Source organism: Ambystoma mexicanum, chromosome 12, assembly GCF_040938575.1.
Source record: "Ambystoma mexicanum isolate Mex_15411 chromosome 12, UKY_AmexF1_1, whole genome shotgun sequence".
In the NCBI taxonomy this organism is placed as follows: Eukaryota; Metazoa; Chordata; class Amphibia; order Caudata; family Ambystomatidae; genus Ambystoma; species Ambystoma mexicanum.
In genome coordinates this window covers 1,081,924,542-1,081,946,336 of record NC_090936.1, presented here as the reverse complement: position 1 = coordinate 1,081,946,336, position 21,795 = coordinate 1,081,924,542, and positions in this window count along the sequence as shown.

Genomic DNA, 21,795 nt, shown 5'->3' with positions numbered 1-21,795 from the left:
GCACGCAAGGAAGAGCATTGTGAAGACGTTGACCGAGAGAGAGGGAATTCTAGATCATGGCTGACAGTCTGCCCGCCCTGGGGGTGGGCTCCCACACGTACGGGGCTTAAACACCCGCACAAAGATATCCCTGGTCTGTAGGGAGTTTAGGAGGGCCAACCTCGACTTTACTCATTGGCCTCGGGGGAAGGAGCCCAAACTGTGGGGTGGAGGAATTGGGGAGGTCTTCAGTGCTTCCCACAAGTGCAAAAGAGAGGGGTTGCCATCTTAGTAGCGAGGAATGGGCTTTGAGAATGAGGCCATGCTGAAAGACCCAGGGGGCCGCTAACTGCAAGTGCGGGGGTCCCTGCAGGGGGCCCCACTCACCCTGGCCATCATCTATGGCCCAAACGAAGGCCAATCTTAATTTTGGGAGGAGGTGGGGGATAAACTCAAGTATCTTGTCCATGGCACAGTGGTGGTGGGGGGGACTTCAACATGGTCCTGGACCCAACCCGGGACAGGAAACGTGCTGGACCGCAGTCCTCCAGGGTGGCAGATGAGACCATGGCACGTAACTTCCGAAGGGTCAACCTAGGATTGGGCCTGATGGACACGATCCCGATCCCCAGAACGGACACACCCTCTTTCACATATTATTCAGCCATCCATACGTCGTTTTCCAGGATAGACTACATCTTGGTGGATGAGACCCTGCACACATTCATCTCTGGCTATAGGGTTGACCCCGTCCCCTGGTCCGACCACGATCTGGTCCGAGTCACTATAGCAAGGGGAGGGCTAAACTAAGGCAGGGGTAGAAGGAAGTATAACAACTCCCTGTTAAAGGATGAGGTCCTAGCTCAGGAGGTTCTCGAGGCCATCACAGATTTTTTTTAACTTAATGACAACGGGGAGGTAGGTTTGCATACCCTATGGGACGCTTTCAAGGCAACCCTACGGGGAGTCTTGATCAAAATGGGAGCCCAGAGAAAAAGGGAAAGGGAGGCGCAGGAAAGGTATCTGAGGGAGAAAATTGCCCAACTCCAACCGGGGGGGCCCCCCATGGATCCCCTAGACCGTGATCAGGTGGCCGCCTTGGACGACTATAGGCTCCAGTTGAAAGATCTCCTCCTTCACAAGACAGAGAGAAGCCTTCAACTGGTCAAACAAAAGTATTATGAAAAAGGGGACAGGGCGGACAGGATTCTAGCTTGGAAACTGAGGGAGGTACAGAGAAGCAGATTAGTGAAGGTAGTAAAGAACGAGGTGTGAAAGGTAAGCTATGACACTCCCCACATTGGTGAGGCCTTCCGCCGATACTATGAGAAGCTATACTCGTCTGAATACAGTGGGGGTGAGGTGGAGACTGAGGGGTTCCTGAACTCTATACAGATCCCGGCCCTGACCAGGGAGATGGCGGAGGGGTTGGAGGGTCCGGTGACCGAGGACGAGGTGGAGCGAGTGATCAGTGGTATGAAAGTGGGCACTTCCCCGGGCAAGGACGGTTACTCGTTCTACTTCTATGAAAGGTTCCGCTCAACCCTTTCTCCTAATTTGGCTAAGGTGTTTAATGCGGTGCTGGAGGGGGGGGTCCTTCCCGGACTCCATGATGGAGGCAATTATTGTGGTGCTCCCCAAGGATGGCAGGGACCCCTCGGGGTGCTCCTCCTACCGCCCTATTTCTTTGTTGAATATCGATGTAAAGATCCTGGCTAAGGTGATTGGGGGGCGAAAGGAGGGGATCCTGCCGAAACTGGTCCACAGAGACCAGGTGGGGTTCATCATGGGAAGACAGGGCTCAGACAACATCCGTAAAACCATAGATCTGTTACACTATGCCCAGGTATCGGACCTAGATGCGAGAGTCCTGTCCCTGGATTCGGAAAAGGCGTTCGACAGGGTGGAGTGGAGATTCATGGAACTCACTCTCCAGAAAATGGGCTTCGGGACACACATCAGGGACTGGGTGGCGGCGCTATACAGGGCCCCAAAGGCCAGGTTTCAAGTGAATGGCAGGTTGTCAGAACCATTCCCCCTTGCGCGGGGGACAAGGCCACTCTCCCCTCTAATCTATGTCCTCACCATGGAACCCCTGGCCATAGCAGTCAGAGCACACCCAGACATCAAGGGGATTAGGAGAGGCGAAGTAGAATTCAAGCTCTCCCTGTTCGCCGATGATATTCTGGCTTACCTGGTGGACCCGGGATCCTCGCTCCCCCCCCTCCTGTCCCTGATGGCCGCATTTGGGCACCTCTTGGGTCTAAATATTAATACATCCAAATCAGTCCTGCTCCCCATGAGAGCACGGGACCCGGGCCTGGACTCCCTGGATAGCGTGGAAGGGATAACAGTAGGGAAGGCCTCCATCCGATACCTGGGAGTCCTTCTCACCCGGGATCTATCCAACCTCGCCCCTGCCAATTACGAACCTGTTGTGTCGAGGGTCACCGCAGATCTAAGGAGATGGGGGTCAATGATTCTGTCCGGGTACGGCCGCATGACGGCAGTGAAGATGAACATACTTCCGCGTTTACTATATCTCTTCACCGCTCTCCCAACTAATGTCCCTGACCAAACCTTCAGGGTCCTTCAGAACGCGGTGCGAGAGTTCACATGGCAGGGCAAGACCCCGAGGACCATGTAGGCTGTCTTGACCTTACCGAGGGAGGAGGGAGGGTTTGGGTTGCCCAACTTTCAATTTTACTTCCGTGCTGCCCAGTTGCGCGTTCTCCTGGAACACATGAAAGAGGGGATGGGTACATACTGGTCATACTTGGAGGACATGGACTCTCACCCACTTAAGGTTCAGGACCTCCTTTGGGCCCCAAGCAAGTTCATCCCAAACAGACTTAAATCTCACCCAACTTTGGGAGTTCTCTGGACAATCTGGAGGGAAAGCCCCCAGACGGCACACCTAACGTTGTGGCCGTCACCGATGTCATCGCTCTGGGGTCACCCCCTCAAACTAGGAAGTAGGGGGTTCCACAACGCTCAGTCCTGGTCTGATTCGGGGATGGAGTGGGCGGGGCAAATGTTTAGGGAAGGGGATTCCTGCCATATGAGGAATTCAGAGACGCCCTTGGGCAGGGGTCCCTCTCCATATTTGAATACCTCCGCTTGAAGGGAATCCTATGTGACCAATCCTGGGGCCAGAATTTGAAAAGACAGCTGACTCCCTTTGAGAAAATACTGGACACAGTGACCTCCAGGAAGGGGGCTGTATCAGGGATGTATAGAATACTGAACACTGTTAACCTGGGGGTGAAGAGGGGGTTCCACACTTTTTGGAATGATCTGGCGGGGGAGGAGATCTCAGAGGACGCCTGGTCTAGGATATTTAAAATAGCTTTCCATGGGAACTTATTCACAGCGGACATGAAACACAACTTCAAGATCTTACAGGTGTGGCATAGAGATCCTGCGAAGTTGTCGAAAATGTTCACGGGAGTGTCCCCCGCATGCCCAAGGGGATGTGACCAGGTCGATACGAGAGGGTACATGTGGTGGCACTGCCCGAAAGTACAGGCATATTGGGAGAATGTAAGGGGCTGGATCGCTGAAGTTTCTGAGGAACTATTCCCTCAGAACCCTCTGACAATGCTGCTGGGCCTCCTTCCAGAGGACACGGACATACCCAGATACCCTAGAATGTGGGAAACAATGTTGAGGGCGGGGAGGGTGGCCCTGGCCCAGAAATGGAAGAGCCCGGAGACCCCTTCGAAGGTGGACTGGCAAAAAAAGGTTAAAAATATGTTCCTGATGGACAAATTAACGGCAATGATGAATAATGATTTGGGCTCATTCCAAGCAAATTGGCGCGGGGTACAGCAGACCTGTGGATGGGACGTACACTGATCTACAGGGAGGAAACATGGAGGGAACGGGCGCCCACGGCCCGGGGGACGGCAGACGATATACAGCCATACACGTAGACAACGCTCACACTCTTTCTCGAGCTCCGGACATACAGAGCTTTCAACGCGTCTCCCCAAAATGAAGGTTCAACTGGGACTAAGTTTCTGGGGGGGAGGGTCCGTTGGGGAGGGTGAGGGAGGGGTGGGGTTATTGGACCAGTCATTTGTATATTTTTTTTAAATGCTTTGAGCCCGCTTGTTATATCATGAAAATGCAAATAAAATAAAGTTTAAAAAAAAAAACTGGCCTGCGAGCCAGGCGATGCCGATAAGTACTGGAATTCACCTGTGTTCTTGTATCGATCCCTGTTGGTTTTTGTTGTATAGTGCCTATTTTTGCATGTTGGAAGCTTGTGATGTCACGTGGAATGTTGTGCTGTGAATGAGAGAATATTTGGTTGGGGGTCCCAAGCCCAGGCAGTTAGAGAGAGTCCTGCCTGGGTGATGGGTGCCAGTGTTTTTATATCCTATGTAACTTAGATGTAAATGTAATTTAAGAAGCTGTAATTAAACCTAAATAACCATAAGGAGCCTGAGAGGTCACTTTATTACATTGGCAAAGAGCTGGTCAAAAAGAAGAAGCCACGTGTGAGAGATGTAGCAAAGCTGTTGTATCTACTGTGGGGTGCCGATAGACGAATGAAGAGGACACACTGTCCCAAACAAGTAAGACACATCACCCAGGGCATACGAGGGAGGACTTCAGGTCCCGCTGCTTATCAGAAGTAAAAAGGCTGGGACCAGAAGGCATATGTCTTATAATGCATTTAAGACAGGAAAAGGGATTTCGTCCATGTCCAGAGTATGCAGGGAAAATTTGATCTGAACAGAAAAGACCCAGAGTAAGAAGGGAGACTTTCACCCTATCAGAGAGTGCAGGGATGTCAGAAAAGGGAAGGAGTGCTGGCATTAGAGGAGCCCGATGAAGGCTTTGATGTAAAATGCACAAAGGAGAAAGTAACATGGGGAAAGAAGAGTCAATGGAGAAAATGCCTACGTTTGCCGAGAAGTGCAAGCTGCGTTAAGGGCATTTATGAGGTAGTGAAAGATTTCGACTCACTAGTGCGTTCAGTGCTGGTTGGTGGCTGGAGAACAGCAGCGCTCCGCTGCTGGCCTGTGACTGATGACATCACATTGTGGTCTCGGGAGATAGCGAGTAAATGGAACGTTCTCATTCAGATCGCTGCAGCGATCATGGTTTTCAGAATCGGCTTTTAAAGAAAATCACCTTATGGTATCTGACGCTTCCCACGTTGCGCGTCAGGAAGAGGAAGTCATTTTGTTGTGGGACTGCGTTGGATGCAATGGCCTGAAGAGCTTATACTAATATGGTGCTTGCGGTAAAAAGGACCTGTTTTCGGTGAACAGCATGATGAGGTTACTAGCCCACAAGAGAGAAAATCTGCGCCGTGAGGCGGGCAGCGCTGTTTTGCTATGGCGAATCATAGTGTCTGCCCTGTGCTGTGCCAGCTGGATCCACAAGATGAGGATTGAATTCAATGCTGACCGGGCATAGAGAGGAGGATCCCAGTGCTGAAGCATATGTAAAAGCAACACTGACTGCGACTGCAAAAGCGGAAGAGTTTTGCCTGCTATTTTTTTGTTGGGTCCTGCGGTGGAGAAGTCATGGTGTGCAGTCGTCATGAGACAAGATGTGGCAAGAGTTGTATACAGTGAAGGTGCTATTAGCATTAGGGTTGCACGCACCCAGGACTTTAGTTTTTTTTTGCCGTCCTACTCAGTATATAGGGTGCGCTTGTGCAACATGGTTTGTAATTATCTTATGGTGTCAGATATGACAAGTTTATAGTTAGTCATGTGTTAAGTTGCCTTAGGTTGGGTGAGTATTGCATGTTAGTAGATGTAATGGTTTATGGGAAGTTGTGAAAAAACAAATTGTCTAGTGCAAAAGTGTATAGCACGGATAGGAGATGTTAATGCTGGTATGGTTTTAGAGTTTAGCACTATAGTGTGCCGTGTTTGTTAAGGCGCCGGTTTTAACCATTTGAGGCAATTTCTGGTTAGAGCCATAGAATGGCTATGGACATTTAGGATCTTAATTAGCCACAGATAAAATGTTGTTGTGTTTGCTAAATAGCAGGAGGAATGTTTGTAGAATTAACAATACACATAAAGAGTGGGAATGGATAAGAATGGGAGTGGTTGAGCAGGATAAGTGGAAAGGTGATAGATATTTTGATGCAATGTAGATTTTAACCGCTTCAGGATTTGCAGCATGTGGTTGCGGTAAAGCAACATGGGCCCTCATTGCGATCCTGCCAGTCCGGAAACAATGGTGGCGGTAAATCTGTAGCCACCGTTGTTTCCGGACTGGCTGATTCCGAGTCCTGCAGGTGGGAGGTGTCACTCTCGCCAGGTCTGACCTGGCAGAAGTAACACCACCGGCCTGCAGGCGGACATGGAAACACCAGCTCTGTCATAGACAGAACCAGTGTTTCCATGGTCCCCATCCCCATGGAGTCCTAAGGGACTCAATGGGAATGGGGCTTAACAGAATTCCGCCTCCAGAATTACCGGATCACCGGGTTTGTAATGCCCCGGTGATTCCGGCAATCACGGAGGCGGAATGGAATTACTGGTCCGGCGGCAGCCTACCGATTTTTCCGGAGCGGCTACCGCCGGACTCGTAATGAGGCCCATGGACTTTTTGGGTTTAAGGATTGGAAGTTCAGTTTAGACCCCCTGGACTAGTTATGAACATTTAGGTAAAATAGTTATATTATTATGAAGAAATGCATGAAGGTGTAACTATAGATAGAACCAAAGTTTGACGTTTTGCAGATGTAGGATTGTTTAAAAATATGTTTTGGTTACTGTAATGTGTGTTTTACAAAAGAGCGTTCAGAAGTTTGGTCGGTATGAGTGATGTGTGTGTGCGGTTGCGCCTCCGGTTGCAAAAATGAATGTCAGTGTGGCTGTGTGTTTGTGCCACAAGCTCTGGATGGTCGCACCTCCAGTTAAAAATCGGTTGGGATTGTGGCTGTGTGTGTGGTGACAGGGTCTGGATGGTCACGCCTTCAGTTAGAAAGCTGAGAGTGCCTATGGTGTCACAGTGATTGAGTGGTCGTGCCTCCAGTCAGAGAAGTGAGTGCGAGTGTGGCTGTGTGTGTGCCGCCATAAAGTCTGGATGGTTGCGCTTCCAGTTAGAAAGGTGAGTGTGCAGGAGGTATCCGTACTGGTTAGGTACTACTGAATAGTAGGTAGCAAATGAAGTATGGGGGATGCCCTCCGAGCTAATACGATATGGTGGGGGATGGCTCTCCTTAAATGTTTTAAGAGTTGCATCCCTCTTTAAAAAGATGTAAAGTTAATGTGTATCCCCAGTTAACCCTCTTGTGGATTTGTGAGTGTGTGGAGAGGGAGATGTGTTGTGAAGTGCTTGTCTTCGTATGTATGAGTGCTTCTGTGTGTATGTAGTGTGTAGTGTAGTGTGTAGTGTGTGTGTAGTGTATTTGTAAGGAAAGGAGATGTGTTGTATGGTGCCTGTCTTTGCATGTTGGAAGCATGTGATGTCACATGGAATGCTGTGCTGTGAATGAGTGAATGTTTGGTTGAGGGTTCCAAGCCCAGGCAGTTAGAGAGAGAGCCCTGCCTGGGTGATGGGTGCCAGTGTTTTTATGTCCTATGTAATTTAGATATAAATGTAACTTAAGAAGCTGTCATTAAACCTAAAGTAACCATAAAAATCCTTAGAGGTCATTTTATTACCGTTTTCTTTGTAATAAACCACAGCTTGAACTTGACGTTGACTGATTCCTCCATGTATACTGGGGGAGGGAGTTGGTCTCTCCAAGTCGGCAGACTTCCAGCATCGCTCTGGCATACCTGCGAGTTTGTCCCAACAGTTTAGTACCTTCACCTCTTCCATGACAGCCATTTATTTTGTTTACTTTTTTTTAACATTTGTTTTAATGGCCGTCATGGAAAGGGAGAAGGGACTACACGTAGTCACTTCTACCCGATCCCTGGTGGCCATTTTGTTCGCATTTTATTCTCGAGTCAAGAAATGGTTGCATCTCCATTTCTACCCTCGAGAACAATTGCATTTAATACCCCAGTGCGACGTGCCAGGGTACTAATGGCAATATGACCCTCGGAGGGGGGTCATTACCGGTCGGGTATAGCCCCTGGGGCTCCATTAAATCCTTCGCTTCACTCAGGCTTCTAACTATGGCCGTGGGCATTACCCAACTGGTAATGCCCCGCCTACTCGGGTCGTATTGCCTAAATATGACACTCTTGAATAGTCCTGGATGAACTTCCCTATAAATACCCAGAATTCGCCACACTTCGAGAGGATTTGAAGACATTGATATTCCGTCAAACATTTTAAGAAGATCATCCGAGTTTGACCATGAGGTAGTTCTCACTCTTATGCAGCTTTCAGAGAAGCAGGAGATTCTTGCTATAGTTGGTTGCTGGCTGGAGACTGGTTTAGAAAATGTAGGGAGTCGTTTATAAACTAGAGTTAGAGTGCTTTACTATGAAAATGTTTAGTGGTATTAGGGACATTTTATTTGTGTAGGTTTTGATATGTTCAGTCTACACCGTGTGATGCATTCAGTGATTTGAAGTAGGTGAACAACTAAAAAAAGGAAGTGCCACCTGGTGAGTGTAGAAAGAAGGAATCTCTGTGAGTGGGAGCAGTTTGGGTGACTGTGAAAGATACGTGCACATGACCTTAGCTTTTGTGTGACATCTGTAAGAGTCTGTAGAAAATGATGCCAGTGATGGAGGCAGGAGATATGAGCCAGTAAGTGTATTTAAGTCACTGCAAATGAGTGGGAAAATGTGCCATGCTTGTGCGTCACGCTAGGAAGAAGGAGATGGGACAGAGAATCACTGGGAGCAGCTTCTGTGAGATACACTTAGCTGAGATTCTGGGAGGCGGGAGTTACCATTAAGTGTCCATCTCTTGAAGAGTGCAAAAATGATGTCCAGGCCATTGGGTCAATGCTGGGTGGAGGAGGGGGAGGCACAGGGAATCCCTGGGGTAGCATATGCGAGACACACACTCATGCCATATTTGTGGGAGAAAGCTGCTGAGATACAGGGAGGTGGTGGATAAGAACTGAGTGTGTATCTCTTGTAGAGAGTGAATTAAATATGGTCTGTTGAGTGACACATTGATGAAGTAAGATGAACAGAAAGTCCCTGGGCAGCTTTTGCTAGACACATGCTCATGCACCATTTGCACTGGAGATGCCAGAATTGCAGGTGGACAATTGAAGGTATGAACAATCTCACTTTGCACACATCCATCACAAGTCACTCTGGAGTTCATGCACCTGGAAAGGTCCATGCACACTTATTGTACCACAATTAACATCTGCCAAAAGGGTATAGATCGAAAATCACTCTTTATATTTCTCAAAAAAAGAAGAACAAAAACAATTTAGCAAAACCTCACTGAGACTGCACAGTGTGGTCTTTCTAAATCTAACTGCCATGCCCCTGTTGCACAAGAATGCACACAGAGGCTGACAGGCATGGCAGTATGGGCAGGGGAAGATGGGAGTTGGCTGCCAGTTAAGTGTGCCGGTTTGTGCGTCTGTGTGTATCTTGTGGGATCGTGTGGAGGGGAGGGGACTGGGGAGATATAGCGTCTGTCTTCCTATGTGAATGTGTATAGTAATATGTGTTAGAAATTGTTGATGGGGGGGAGAGTATGCAGGATTAAAGGGGGGTTTCAGGGAGTCAACCCCCCTCACCCGATGTCAGAGGTGAGGGCAGTGGGGGCCTTGAAAAAAGTGATATTTTGTGAATATTACAGGCCGAACTAAATCGGCCATAAAAAACAGTCAAGTTTGTGTGCGGCCTTTAATATTTGACAATAACACATGGAACTGACAAAACCTCTACACGTTGCACTTCAATTTCCCTCCAATATGTCAGAATCAGAAGGGAAAAGTGCAGCTTGCATCTACTGAAGGTAAAGGAAGACAACACATGGTGAAGTTGAATAGCAGGAAGAGGTTGAAGATTGCAGGCATCTATCTCCTGCAAAGCATCCACTGATAAGCCATACTCTAATGAGAATGGTGATGACATGGATGATGATCAAAATAAAGTTTATAATCCATCTGAACCTCTGCAACAATGTGCTTTGCTGCTGGAAAGCAGTGATAGCGAAGTTGAGGGTGAAGAGAATGCCGCACAGATACAGAGGTAGTAGCCATAGAGTGTTTCCCCCCACCAGTGTGACACCTGTTTGAGAATCAGCATTCATGTCACAGATCAGAAAGTACATGCAGCAGGTAGAACACTACCCCCACCACCAACATAACAATGTCTGTGTTGTTAGACCATTACAAAAAACTAAAATGTGGCAGTACTTCATATAGTATATTCAGCAACATAATACAGCCACTTGCACACTTCACCAGGAAATGGTGTTCCTATAAAGAGAGGAACAAACCTGGGCACAACATTTTTGTGGTCTCATTTGATTGTTGTTCATGACCAGCCGCTGGAAGAAGTCAAACGATTTAAACGGCATCCCTCCCTTAAACCATACTAGCAGTTCTACCCATGCGTCGCATGGCAATTCCTGCTTCAGTCCTACTTTGAAGGTTATTTAATTAACGAAACCAATGCTTTGTAGATAATATTTCTAGTCTTTCCTGTAAGAGCTAGTGTGCACGCATTCTCTTTGTTTCCAACTCTGGGGCAAGCCACATAAAGATGACCATGAGAAAAGCATGAATTCTGTAAATCAGTTGCAGCTACTTGGAGTTGGAGCCTTGAGACTGCGCAGAAACATTATTGGTGTCCCAATCTACAGCCGAAGCAGCATCGACCTAAACATAAGTGCTGTACATGTAGGGCCTAAGTTTGTAAGCTTGAAGTGTCGTACTTGTATGTGTATGGCTGAAACATGTACGCTTCATACTTTTGATGGCATACGTTAAACAACTTCCATGGGAAATAAAGTTTCTTCCAATGCCATGGGAGATTTGCCACAATGTGACAAATTAATTGCCGCCACTATTGAAGAGACATGCACCGTTGCCTGCCACCCGTATTACTACAAAAGCAACGTGTTGTGTCACCCGCATGACGTCAAAAGTGAGTGCCACTAATGTCAACTAGAATGTTGATAGTGGGGGAGGTTTAGGAACAATGAACTGCTGAAGTGTTCATGAACTGCTGAACTTTAGGAACAATGAACGTAGAACTACGGTAGAACTACAGCGCAAAGAGCCATATGGCAGGGCTAAGCATTGCAGAATTTCTTAAAAAATAAATACATCCGAAAAAGGAATATTTTATACTTGTTACATTGTCTACACAATGGAACCTTCCCACATGCCAAATTGCAGGTCAGTAACATGTTTGGAAGTATGCTGAATAGTTTCGAACAGGCACACACACATATCCACAAATGTCCCTTTCATTTTGTTAGGGAGAATTCTCTGTTTAGGCTGAATGTCCTAACCTAGTGAGTCCCGCAGCAGCTTTGCTGGATTTCTGGAGTTTTCTTTTTTTCATCCTGCCAAGAGTGAGACCCTTTTCTCCCACTCTTGGACGTGAATGTGGTTAATTCCTTTGAATGTCAATGTGTTCTATGGGCTATGGGGTCTTTTACTCCATAGGGTCTCATGTGTTTTACTATGTGTGTTACACCGCACCCTCCGTGCCGTAACACTGGGGTGTCCTAGAGGATCCCCACCATAGACTCCATACCCTGGGACTGACTACTGTCGCCCAGGGCATGTAAAGTCACCATTGGCTTTACTAGACCTACATTTACTAACAGAACTAGTACAAACCATCCTATTGTGCACATACTGGTAGGGGTAATTCGATTACCCCTGGGTCTGTTGTTCGAGGGGGCACTGTCCCGTCCCCCCTCGTCGAGTTTTGGCTGGTGGCAGTGGAAACTACTTTTTATATTCGACCCCGAATATATTCCTATGGGATTCTTCCCATTGTTGGAGGCTAATACTTTTTCTCGTTAGTCTGTAACATACCGCCGGTTTATTTGTCTTAAATAAATCTACCGGTTGGTATTTTCTGCCAGAACTCATTTTTTTTAAAATGGCGTATGTGTTCGCCGCTGTAACTCCGAACCAAAGGTTGAGCCCTTTGTTCCACTTTTGGCGGGCTTCTGCACAGAAGCCCTCCAAAGTGGTGCCATTTTGTCTGGGTACCACAGGGGGTGTGGGTGGGTTTTAGGCACCCTGGACTGAGTTGCCTTGCCAACTCAAGTCGCACTCTGGTGTGATTGGCCCAAGTGGTGAGCCACCCCGCTCACCACTTAGCGTGTTTTTATTGACAGCTAGGCTGAATGAATGGGGGTTTTCTGCATAAAAGCAGGGCTTTTGGGACTGGATCTTGAGAAGTCGCCACAGGACCTAAGAATCCGACGAGGGTAAAGCTGAGCCGACCTGCAACGACGACACGTCCGGTGGAGCCCTGCTGAACCGACTCACCACTTCCCAACGACAGAGGAGATCTCCCGGCTGGAGAGTCTTCTTCCCCTCACTGGTGGGAACAACCAGTCCCTTTGCTTTTTCTTCGCTTTCAAGGCATAGTGGTCGAATTGCCCGTGCTGAGCACCCCGGCAAACGGATAGCCACTAGCCCGTACCACGACCAAAAGGTGGTGCCTTGTGACAGAGCACTCCGCGGCTGGTCTCTTCCCTGGTGGTGCAACGATCTTCAACTTCCCTTCGACGACGAGACCATCTCATCTCTTGGCAAAGCCCCGACTTCCATCCACCACCAGGAACAACTGCCCCCGCCGGAGCTGGCTCTTCACTTACAAGGTACTGTGTCCGCCTGGCTTCCTTTGTGACGGTTAGCGTGAGGTGTCTTAAATCCTTACCTTTCCACTGGGTCGCTTCCAGACCTTCTTAACATTTTGTTGTAAACTGGTCTAACCTTTCTGTGCCAATTTGCCACAACGACTCGAAGTGCATTTCAACTGTGATACTTTTTGGGACATACCCCCTTGCCTCTCTCCGAGTGGGCCTGGCCTCTGAACTTTGTGATTTACAGTAGACCCAGCCTTACTTGTCTTGCATTTGCTTCGTAAAAGTGTTGGTACAGAGTTGGTTTCATACCCTGCCTTTTCTCTCCCGTTCTAACGAATATTAGAGTGCCATCTAGGTTAAAGCATTCACCTCTGTCTGCAAATAAGTGGTGCCGTTGAACCTAGACTTGTCGAAATATTGTTAGGGGATTGATATATTTATAGTAATCGTGATTGAAGTTGTTTGCCGTATTAGTGCCAGTGTGTTTTTCATAGATGTGTTTTTAAATAAATAATTATATATCTTTACACCCTGCTCTGATCAGTGTCTGCTTGTTCTACTGTGTAAATTGCCCTATCCTGTATACTCCACATACGGCCTAACACATCTTGAGAGAAGTCTGACTGCTCAGCCACAGCTACCAGGTAAATCTGGGTGGTACAGACTGCTACCAATTGGGTTTACTGCTAACTCCTGTAGTCTTAAATCTTTTGCAGTGGTCCCAGAGGGAACGGCACAGGTTTCTGCCTAACACTGGTGTACAGCGGTGGGATTTGTATTGAGTATACAGTTTAGAGTGCTTTTCAACACTTTAGGATAACTAACCACAAAATTTAGCACTAAAAAGCAACTTTCAAAAACATGTCTAATATGGAACTTTACAGCCAAGAGTCCTTGTCAGGCAAAAATACTGAGAGTTTGAGAGCTCTCTGTAGACAAAAGAATCTTTCTGTAAGAGGCAAGAAAGTAGAACTGATGGCAAGATTGCTGGAAAACCAAAGTCTGGGTACTGGTTCAGAGGAACCAACTTCTCCAGCAAATGTAGAAAACAGTAATGGTATTGATCTGAATCAAAGTCTTGATAATGAGTCAGAAGAGGAAAGTGAACCTAATGAAGTTAGCCACTCTGAGGCTCTGTCTGCCTTACCTATTTTACCTACGGGGCCCATACCAGGTCCCACATGTAACCCTGCTTATTTTGAACCCGAAAAAATGAAGCTCGAATTAGAGTACAAACGATTTTTAGCCCACTCTGAAGAAACCAAGAGCTAGAGTTCAGAAGAATGAATGCCCAGGCTGAGCAGAAGCAAGCTGAGTTAAGACTCAGAGAAATAGAACTTAATCATGAGTTGGAAATGAAAAAGTTGTCTGTGGAAAATGCTTCTCTCTCCTCTGGTTCCTCTAGAAGTTCCAGCCCCAAATGACCCCGGATGCCTAAGGAATTAGTGGGTATGTATGAACCTAGATTGGATATGTTGGATTGGTTGAAAATGTTTGAATACAATCATGGGCTCCAGGACATCACAGGGAATGAGTTGCTTCCCTGGTTGTTCTCTAGGCTTCCCCCTGTTGCGACTGATGTGGTAATGGAGTTGGGGGAGGTGGATAAGAAGGATTCCGAAAGTGTGAAACTAGCTTTGATAGCTAGATTCGGGAAGACCCCTTCCCAGTATCTTAAGAGGTTTAGGACCCTCAAAAAGCATGATGGTACCCCTTGGGCTACCTGGGTGAGTGAATGTTTGAAAAACTTAGAGGGATGGATTAAGGGTTACAAGGTGAACACTTATGAGGGAATGAGAAATCTTTTTATGTTGGAGTCAATTTATGATGCCTGCTCTCCTGAGCTCAGACAGCACTTGGCTGATTCAGGGGAATTGGATTCCAGGAAGATAGCTAAGGCTGCTGACTTGTGGGTTGCCAACAGGGCTACTCACAAGGATTAAGGGGCCACTCAGAAAAAAAGGATGAGGGGAAGCAGCCACCCAAAGTGAATCCAGAGAATTCTAATACCTCCCATACCAAAGAGGGCCGCAAACAACAACATAACCAGGGTAAGCCACCAGGGAGGTCCCAGCAGACTAGTGTTCCTTCTGGCCACAAACCAGAAGGAGGTCAGAACAAGCCACCATTCCAGAGAGCAGTTGGAACATGCTATCTCTGTGGGGCAACTGACCATATCAAAGGTGGTCCAAAATGTAAGGGTAAACCTACTGGGATCAGCACAGTCTCCTTAGCCTTCACTCCGGAGTAGGAAGTCCAAATGACTAGTGCTCACTTTGAAGTCTTTGCTGAAGAACCTTGGGTTCTTCAAGCAAGTGTATCAGTAGAGTCAATGGATCTGGTCAGTAATCAGAATAGGAGTGTGTATGACTCTATACCAGAAAACTCTAAATGTTATTATGTGGACAGTGTTCTTGTCAATAGCCAGGATACTCCTGCCAGGCGAGACTCTGGGGCCAGCAGAACAGTAGTGGACGAAAGCTTTTTCAGGCCTGAGGATGTTACTAAGGCACCCAAAGGTCCCACTAAGATGTCTGGAGGCCCTGTCCAAATGGTTCCAATTCTACCAGCCCTCATTCAGTGTAATGACATGACAGTGCTGATTCCTGTCAGTGTTCAGACTGAGGTGCCTGGGAGAATCCTGTTGGGGAATGATCTAAAAACTCTAGGAGTAGTATCCAGTACCCCCAGGCCTCCCAGTGTGGAGAAACAGAACCAAACCAAATTGGCTAGAGAGGCCACTTTAAGGAACCACTCTATGCCTGTGGGAACCTGTACTGAGACCCCAACTACAAGTCCTGGTGTTGGTAAATTGACCTCTGACCCAGGCAAATTTCAGGTAAAAATGTTAGGGAAATGGGATCCCCAACCAAGCTCCATCATTGTCCCCCCAGTTTTAGAGTCTGTGACTCCCCCTGCTTCTGAGGAAGAAGTGGACAGACCAACTGGACCCCTAGCTAGGCCTAAGAGAACTGGTAATTCTCAGTGCTGGTGGGAAACCAGAAAAGAAAAGTCTAAGGCCAAAAACCTTCAGACTGTTGGACCTTCCACAGAAGACTCCAACTCAATTCCTAGACTTAAGGGGGAAACTCCTAAAATAGGTAAAGGTAGATCTAAGAAGAAGGAGAAGCATGTACCTTGCTTATCTCCATCCCATCCAACCAAAAGGCCTAAAACCCAACCTTCTCCCAACAGAGAGGTGGTGAGGACCTCTGGAGGCCCCTCTAGATCTAAGGGAATCCTTTATAAAGACCCCTTGAAAAAGCCTAACACAGGTTCAGAAGTTGTAACAACTCCTGAGGGACTGGTCAACCAGATCCCCTATAACTTTAAAAAGACTGGTGTTCCTCAAAGGGTTTGTAGGTCATAAAGCTTGCAAAGGAAAACCTTTGAACCCATTGAACACAGGTCAAGGTGTCACCACCAAAATGCTGATGGTCTCTCTAGGATGTATGTCATCGACTAGAGGTATGAGATTCATCCAGGAGTGGATTAAATCCTCCTGTCCCTTAGTCTGGGGGGAGGCGAGTGTTAGAGAGAATTCTCTGTTTAGGCTGAATTTACTAACCTAGTGAGTACCCAGCAGCTTTGCTGGAATTCTGGAGTTTTTTTTTCATCCTGCCAAGAGTGAGACTCTTTTCTCCCACTCTTGGACTTGAATGTGGTTAATTCCTTTGAATGTCAATGTGTTCTCTGGGCTATGGGGTCTTTTACTCCATAGGGTCTCATGTGTTTTACTATGTGTGTTACACCGCACCCACCATGCCGTAACACTGGGGTGTCCTAGAGGATCCCCACCATAGACTCCATACCCTGGGACTGACTACTGTCTCCCAGAGCATGTAAAGTCACCATTGGCTTTACTAGACCTAAATTTACTAACAGAACTAGTACAAACCATCCTATTGTGGACGTACTGGTAGGGGTAATTCGATTACTCCTGGGTCTGTTGTTCGAGGGGGCACTGTCCCGTCCCCCCTCGTCGAGTTTTGGCTGGTGGCAGTGGAAACTACTTTTTATATTCAACCCCGAATATATTCCTATGGGATTCTTCCCATTGTTGGAGGCTAATACTTTTTCTCGTTAGTCTCTAACATACCGCCGGTTTATTCGTCTTAAATAAATCTACCGGTTGGTATTTTCTGCCAGAACTCGTTTTTTTTTAAATGGTGTATGTGTTCGCCTCTGTAACTCCGAACCAAAGGTTGAGCCCTTTGTTCCACTTTTGGCGGGCTTCTGCACAGAAGCCCTCCAAAGTGGTGCCATTCTGTCTGGGTACCAGAGGGGGTGTGGGAGGGGGTTTAGGCACCCTGGACTGAGTTGCCTTGCCAACTCAAGTCGCACTCTGGTGTGATTGGCCCAAGTGGTGAGCCACCCCGCTCACCACTTAGCGTGTTTTGATTGACAGCTAGGCTGAATGAATGGGGGTTTTCTGCATAAAAGCAGGGCTTTTGGGACTGGATCTTGAGAAGTCGCCACAGGACCTAAGAATCCGACAAGGGTAAAGCTGAGCCGACCTGCAACGACGACACCTCCGGTGGAGCCCTGCTGAACCGACTCACCACTTCCCAACGACAAAGGAGATCTCCCGGCTGGAGAGTCTTCTTCCCCTGACTGGTGGGAACAACCAGTCCCTTTGCTTTTTCTTCGCTTTCAAGGCGTAGTGGTTGAATTGCCCGTGCTGAGCATCCCTACAACCGGATAGCCACTAGCCCGTACCACGACCAAAAGGTGGTGCCTTGTGATGGAGCACTCCGCGGCTGGTCTCTTCGTTAGTGGTGCAAGGATCTTCAACTTTCCTTCGACAACAAGACCATCTCATCTCTTGGCAAAGCCCCGACTTGCATATACCACCAGGAACAACTGCCCCCGCCTGAGCTGGCTCTTCACTTACAAGGTACTGTGTCGGCCTAGCTTCCCTTGTGAATGTTAGCGTGAGGTGTCTTAAATCCTTACCTTTCCACTGGGTCGCCTCCAGACCTTCTTAACTTTTTGTTCTAAACTGGTCCAACCTTTCTGTGACAATTTGCCACAACGACTCGAAGTGCATTTCAACTGTGATACTTTTTGGGACATACCGCCTTGCCTCTCTCCGAGTGGGCCTGGCCTCTGAACTTTGTGATTTACAGTAGACCCTGCCTTACTTATCTTGCATTTGCTTTGTAAAAGTGTTTGTACCGAGTTGGTTACATACCCTGCCTTTTCTCTCCCGTTCTAACGAATATTAGAGTGCCATCTAGGTTAAAGCATTCACCTCTGTCTGCAAATAAGTGGTGCCGTTGAACCTAGACTTGTCGAAATATTGTTAGGGGATTGATATATTTATAGGTATCGTGATTGAAGTTGTTTGCCGTATTAGTGCCAGTGTGTTTTTCATAGATGTGTTTTTAAATAAATAATTATATATCTTTACACCCAAGCTCTGATCAGTGTCTGCTTGTTCTACTGTGTAAATTGCCCTAACCTGTATACTCCACGTACGGCCTAACTCATCTTGAGAGAAGTCTGACTGCTCAGCCACAGCTACCAGGTAAATCTGGGTGGTACAGAGTGCTACCAATTGGGTTTACTGCTAACTCCTGTAGTCTTAAATCTTTTGCAGTGGTCCCAGAGGGAACTGCACAGGTTTCTGCCTAACACATTTATAGAGAGAAGATAAGCAGCATACCACCAGTAGCCCACACAATTACCCTGACAATACTACAGTTGTGTTATTGCTTGGCACACCAAGCTCTACACATATAACACCTAGAAAACATAGGAGTGACCATCGTCTCAACACCAATCTGGCTATAATGTTGGCAACATACTTCTTTCCCTATTATTTTGTTGAGAAACCTGATTTCCGGTTCTATTGGCAACATGCAATAACTGCTTCGAAATTCCTGTCCCTGATTTTTTTTCTCTCACAATGCAATACTAGCAGTCTGAGTGACAAACAATCCAATTCATCCAATTCACCATGGAAATGTGGACCTATAGTCAAAGCACTGATTACATGTCCATCTCAACACACTGGGCATTCTTTGCTTCCCAAACATGCCAAGAGGGTTTCTGGAGAAACGAAAGAGGGATGCATGTGTGCACAGTTCAGCACCATGAAACAACTTGCATGCAAGGACTTTAGGTCAGAGTCCCCAGGGCAACTGCCTTCTTGGAGAAGGTAGAGGACTTGCAAGGAAAGTGGCAATGGCCTCATAATTTGCATTTGGGCTTTGTTGCACAGACAATGCCTTCATTGTCAGTGCTGCCTTGTATATTAACAAGAAAATGCACATTCCCTGCTTTGTGCATGTCCTTTCACCTGTGTTGAAACACTTTTTCAGCAATTATCACCTAATGAAACAAATGATCCCTGTGGTTCCGAAATGTAGCTCACATTCCCGACAGTCTTACCATGCCAAAAAATACACATCACTGTGAAATGACTGAATCCGAAATGACCGAGGAGAGAAAAACAAAAGTAATTCTTTGGAAAATAAATTTTTGGTTTTTGTCTCCCACAGCCATTTTGGAACACCCACCCCCGCCCCCAATCCCTTACTTCCCTTCTGGCAGCACACAGCGAAGTGTGCCACCCCCTCTGCAATCCCCTTGTGACATGGAAGAGATCCCGCGGCACAGAGTCCTTCTTTTGTTTTTTTTATGTTTGCTCCTAAATGTCGATCAGGAGGAGTAGGGGACACCCCACGCAAACCCTGTTCTTGATCGACATTTGTGTAATTCATTTGTTTTTCCAATGCCCTTTTCTCTGTTTTCTCCCATTCGTTTAATTTCTTGGTTAATTTCTTTGGATTCCAAAAAATACACTGCACCAACTACAGGTGTGCAATAAGTTGCACATTAACAACCTGAACGCCTCAGTGGCCACCAATTGGAACTCTACATTGCACATGTTGGACAAGCAAAATGAGTTGTTCAATGCCAATACAGATTATTAAAACACAGCAGAGCTCTAGATCGGGCATATACCATGTCAATGGCAGCTGCCGTCTTATGTCTGCTCTGCACTAGGAACTTTCAAGGAGGCAACCAAGTGAGTTAGTCAGAAAATTGAATTCCTTGGGTTTTCTACCTCTGGTGTTTCTGCTTGAGCAGACCTTGTTCAAAATGGCTTGGGCTCATGACTCAGCAGGTGTGGCACAGCTGGTAGAGGGCGTGTTTTCATTCTTGCATGGTGAGCCCCAGGTAGTGGTATTTAAAGATACCATTGTGTACATGCTGTTTCCCTTTATGTGTCCCCTTTGCAAGTAAAATACGTTCTTTGTCGACATGGATCAGGGAAGAAGGGCTCACAACAAAATTCACAAGGAGACACTATGCAAATATTCCAGACTGCATTGCTGCAGTGCGTGCAACATCAATTGGAGAAAGAACACAGGCAGCAGGAAGAACATGAAACAACCCAAAATTGTCAGACTACACTGGGACATCAAGCTCAAGACTGATGGCATCAATGAGCTGTACATCACTGACAAGGCTGAAATCTTTGTGGAAAGTGCGGGTGCAGCCTAAAGAGAGGAGATGCTGAAAGGACAACCTCCTCTGTGACTTGGCCATCTCGACTACAGAAGGGTCATGAGATAATGGGCACCAGCTGTACAGATTCTTAATGCCTATCTACTGGGTGGTTCAACTGTGAGAAATGAAGATGACACAGTTCTGGCACAGCAAGTGGTCCATCTGGTCAGTTTTATTTTTTGTGTGAACTGCTATTAAATCGCTGAGCTGCAAAGCCCTTTGCAGTTTGTGAGAGATTTTAGTGCACCAAAGGCTATTGTCTCTTGCCACAAGCAAAGCCTTTTGGTGCAGTATCTTGAACCATTGATATTTATGAAAGTGAAGGAGCACTTCAATGTAGCAGACTATGAAGGAACATCTACCTATTGCCAACACACCAGCTTGGCTGTTGATGACAACTTGTTAACCAAAACATGTCAGACTCCAAAAAGTGAGGCGGGGTTGGTTTGTGGCACGTGTGATCGGACACAGATAGCTGTAGTGGGGGCAGAGTCCCTGACCCATTGATAACTTGTTGATGACAACATGTCATTGCCCTTTCTGCCACTTTGGTTTTTGAGACCCACTTTTGTTTTTGAGACCTACTATTTTCATGACCTGCCGGTAGTCAAAGGTCCTCAGGCTTTCACAGAGGGTGTAGACAGCCTCTAAAGATCTTGAGCTCTCAAACAGAGTGCTCCTAACTCCTAAAATTCACGGAGTTGCCCACAGAGCACAACCACCCCCTTAAGTTCTCTCGCACCCCCACAGGGCTTGTGTGCAACCTCTTTAAAAGCCAGTCATTCCCTCATTACTTCTTTATATATGAAACCCGCCTGGACTGCTAGTATGGCTAGAGATAGACACTTATAAGAGCAACTTCTTAAACTGAAATATTTAATAATCAGTAAATAAATACATAAACACCCATCAGTTTTCTATGAAGGCAGTTACAAGCATATAAAACAATGTTAAATACAGTCAAACGTTTAAAAACATTAAATTGGTAAAAACAATTATAAAGTGCCCAGTGTCAAAAAACACCTGAAGTGTGCAAAACTTGCAACTAATCTGTAGATCTTTGTAGGAGATCTATTTTCCCTTTAGTTGCCCAACATGTTTCCTTCCAATCTCGTCTGAGTCAATCAGTAGAACTTCGTCAGGGGCTAGATAGCCTTTAGAAAAGATAAGTACTGTAGTCATGTACTTGGGTGAAACGCTTCCCGTGATGCCCTTTTAATTTGGTCAAGAATCTATTAGTCTATGCTGCAAAGAACCTAACAATTGTTGCCCCTAATTTCAAATATATGGGGTTACTGTCCACTCTACTTCCTATACACACTGATGGTAGTAAAATAGTACCCCTATATCTTTCTTAATTGATTCAAATCAGCACAATTATTTGTATAGCTTGATTGTCTCAAGAGATTTTCAATTGGCCATAGGTTTCGGAGCAGAGTACGCCTGTTGCTTGCCGCCGTCTGCTTCTCCAGTATGTTAAGGTCTTGCTGCGGATAGGGTTCTAAAGTGTGCTCCAACCTTCATGTCTTAGCAAGGTGTCTTAGACCTTGTAGTTTAGGGACAGTAGCTTGCAATGCTGGCTGTTTAAAGGTTAGGCTT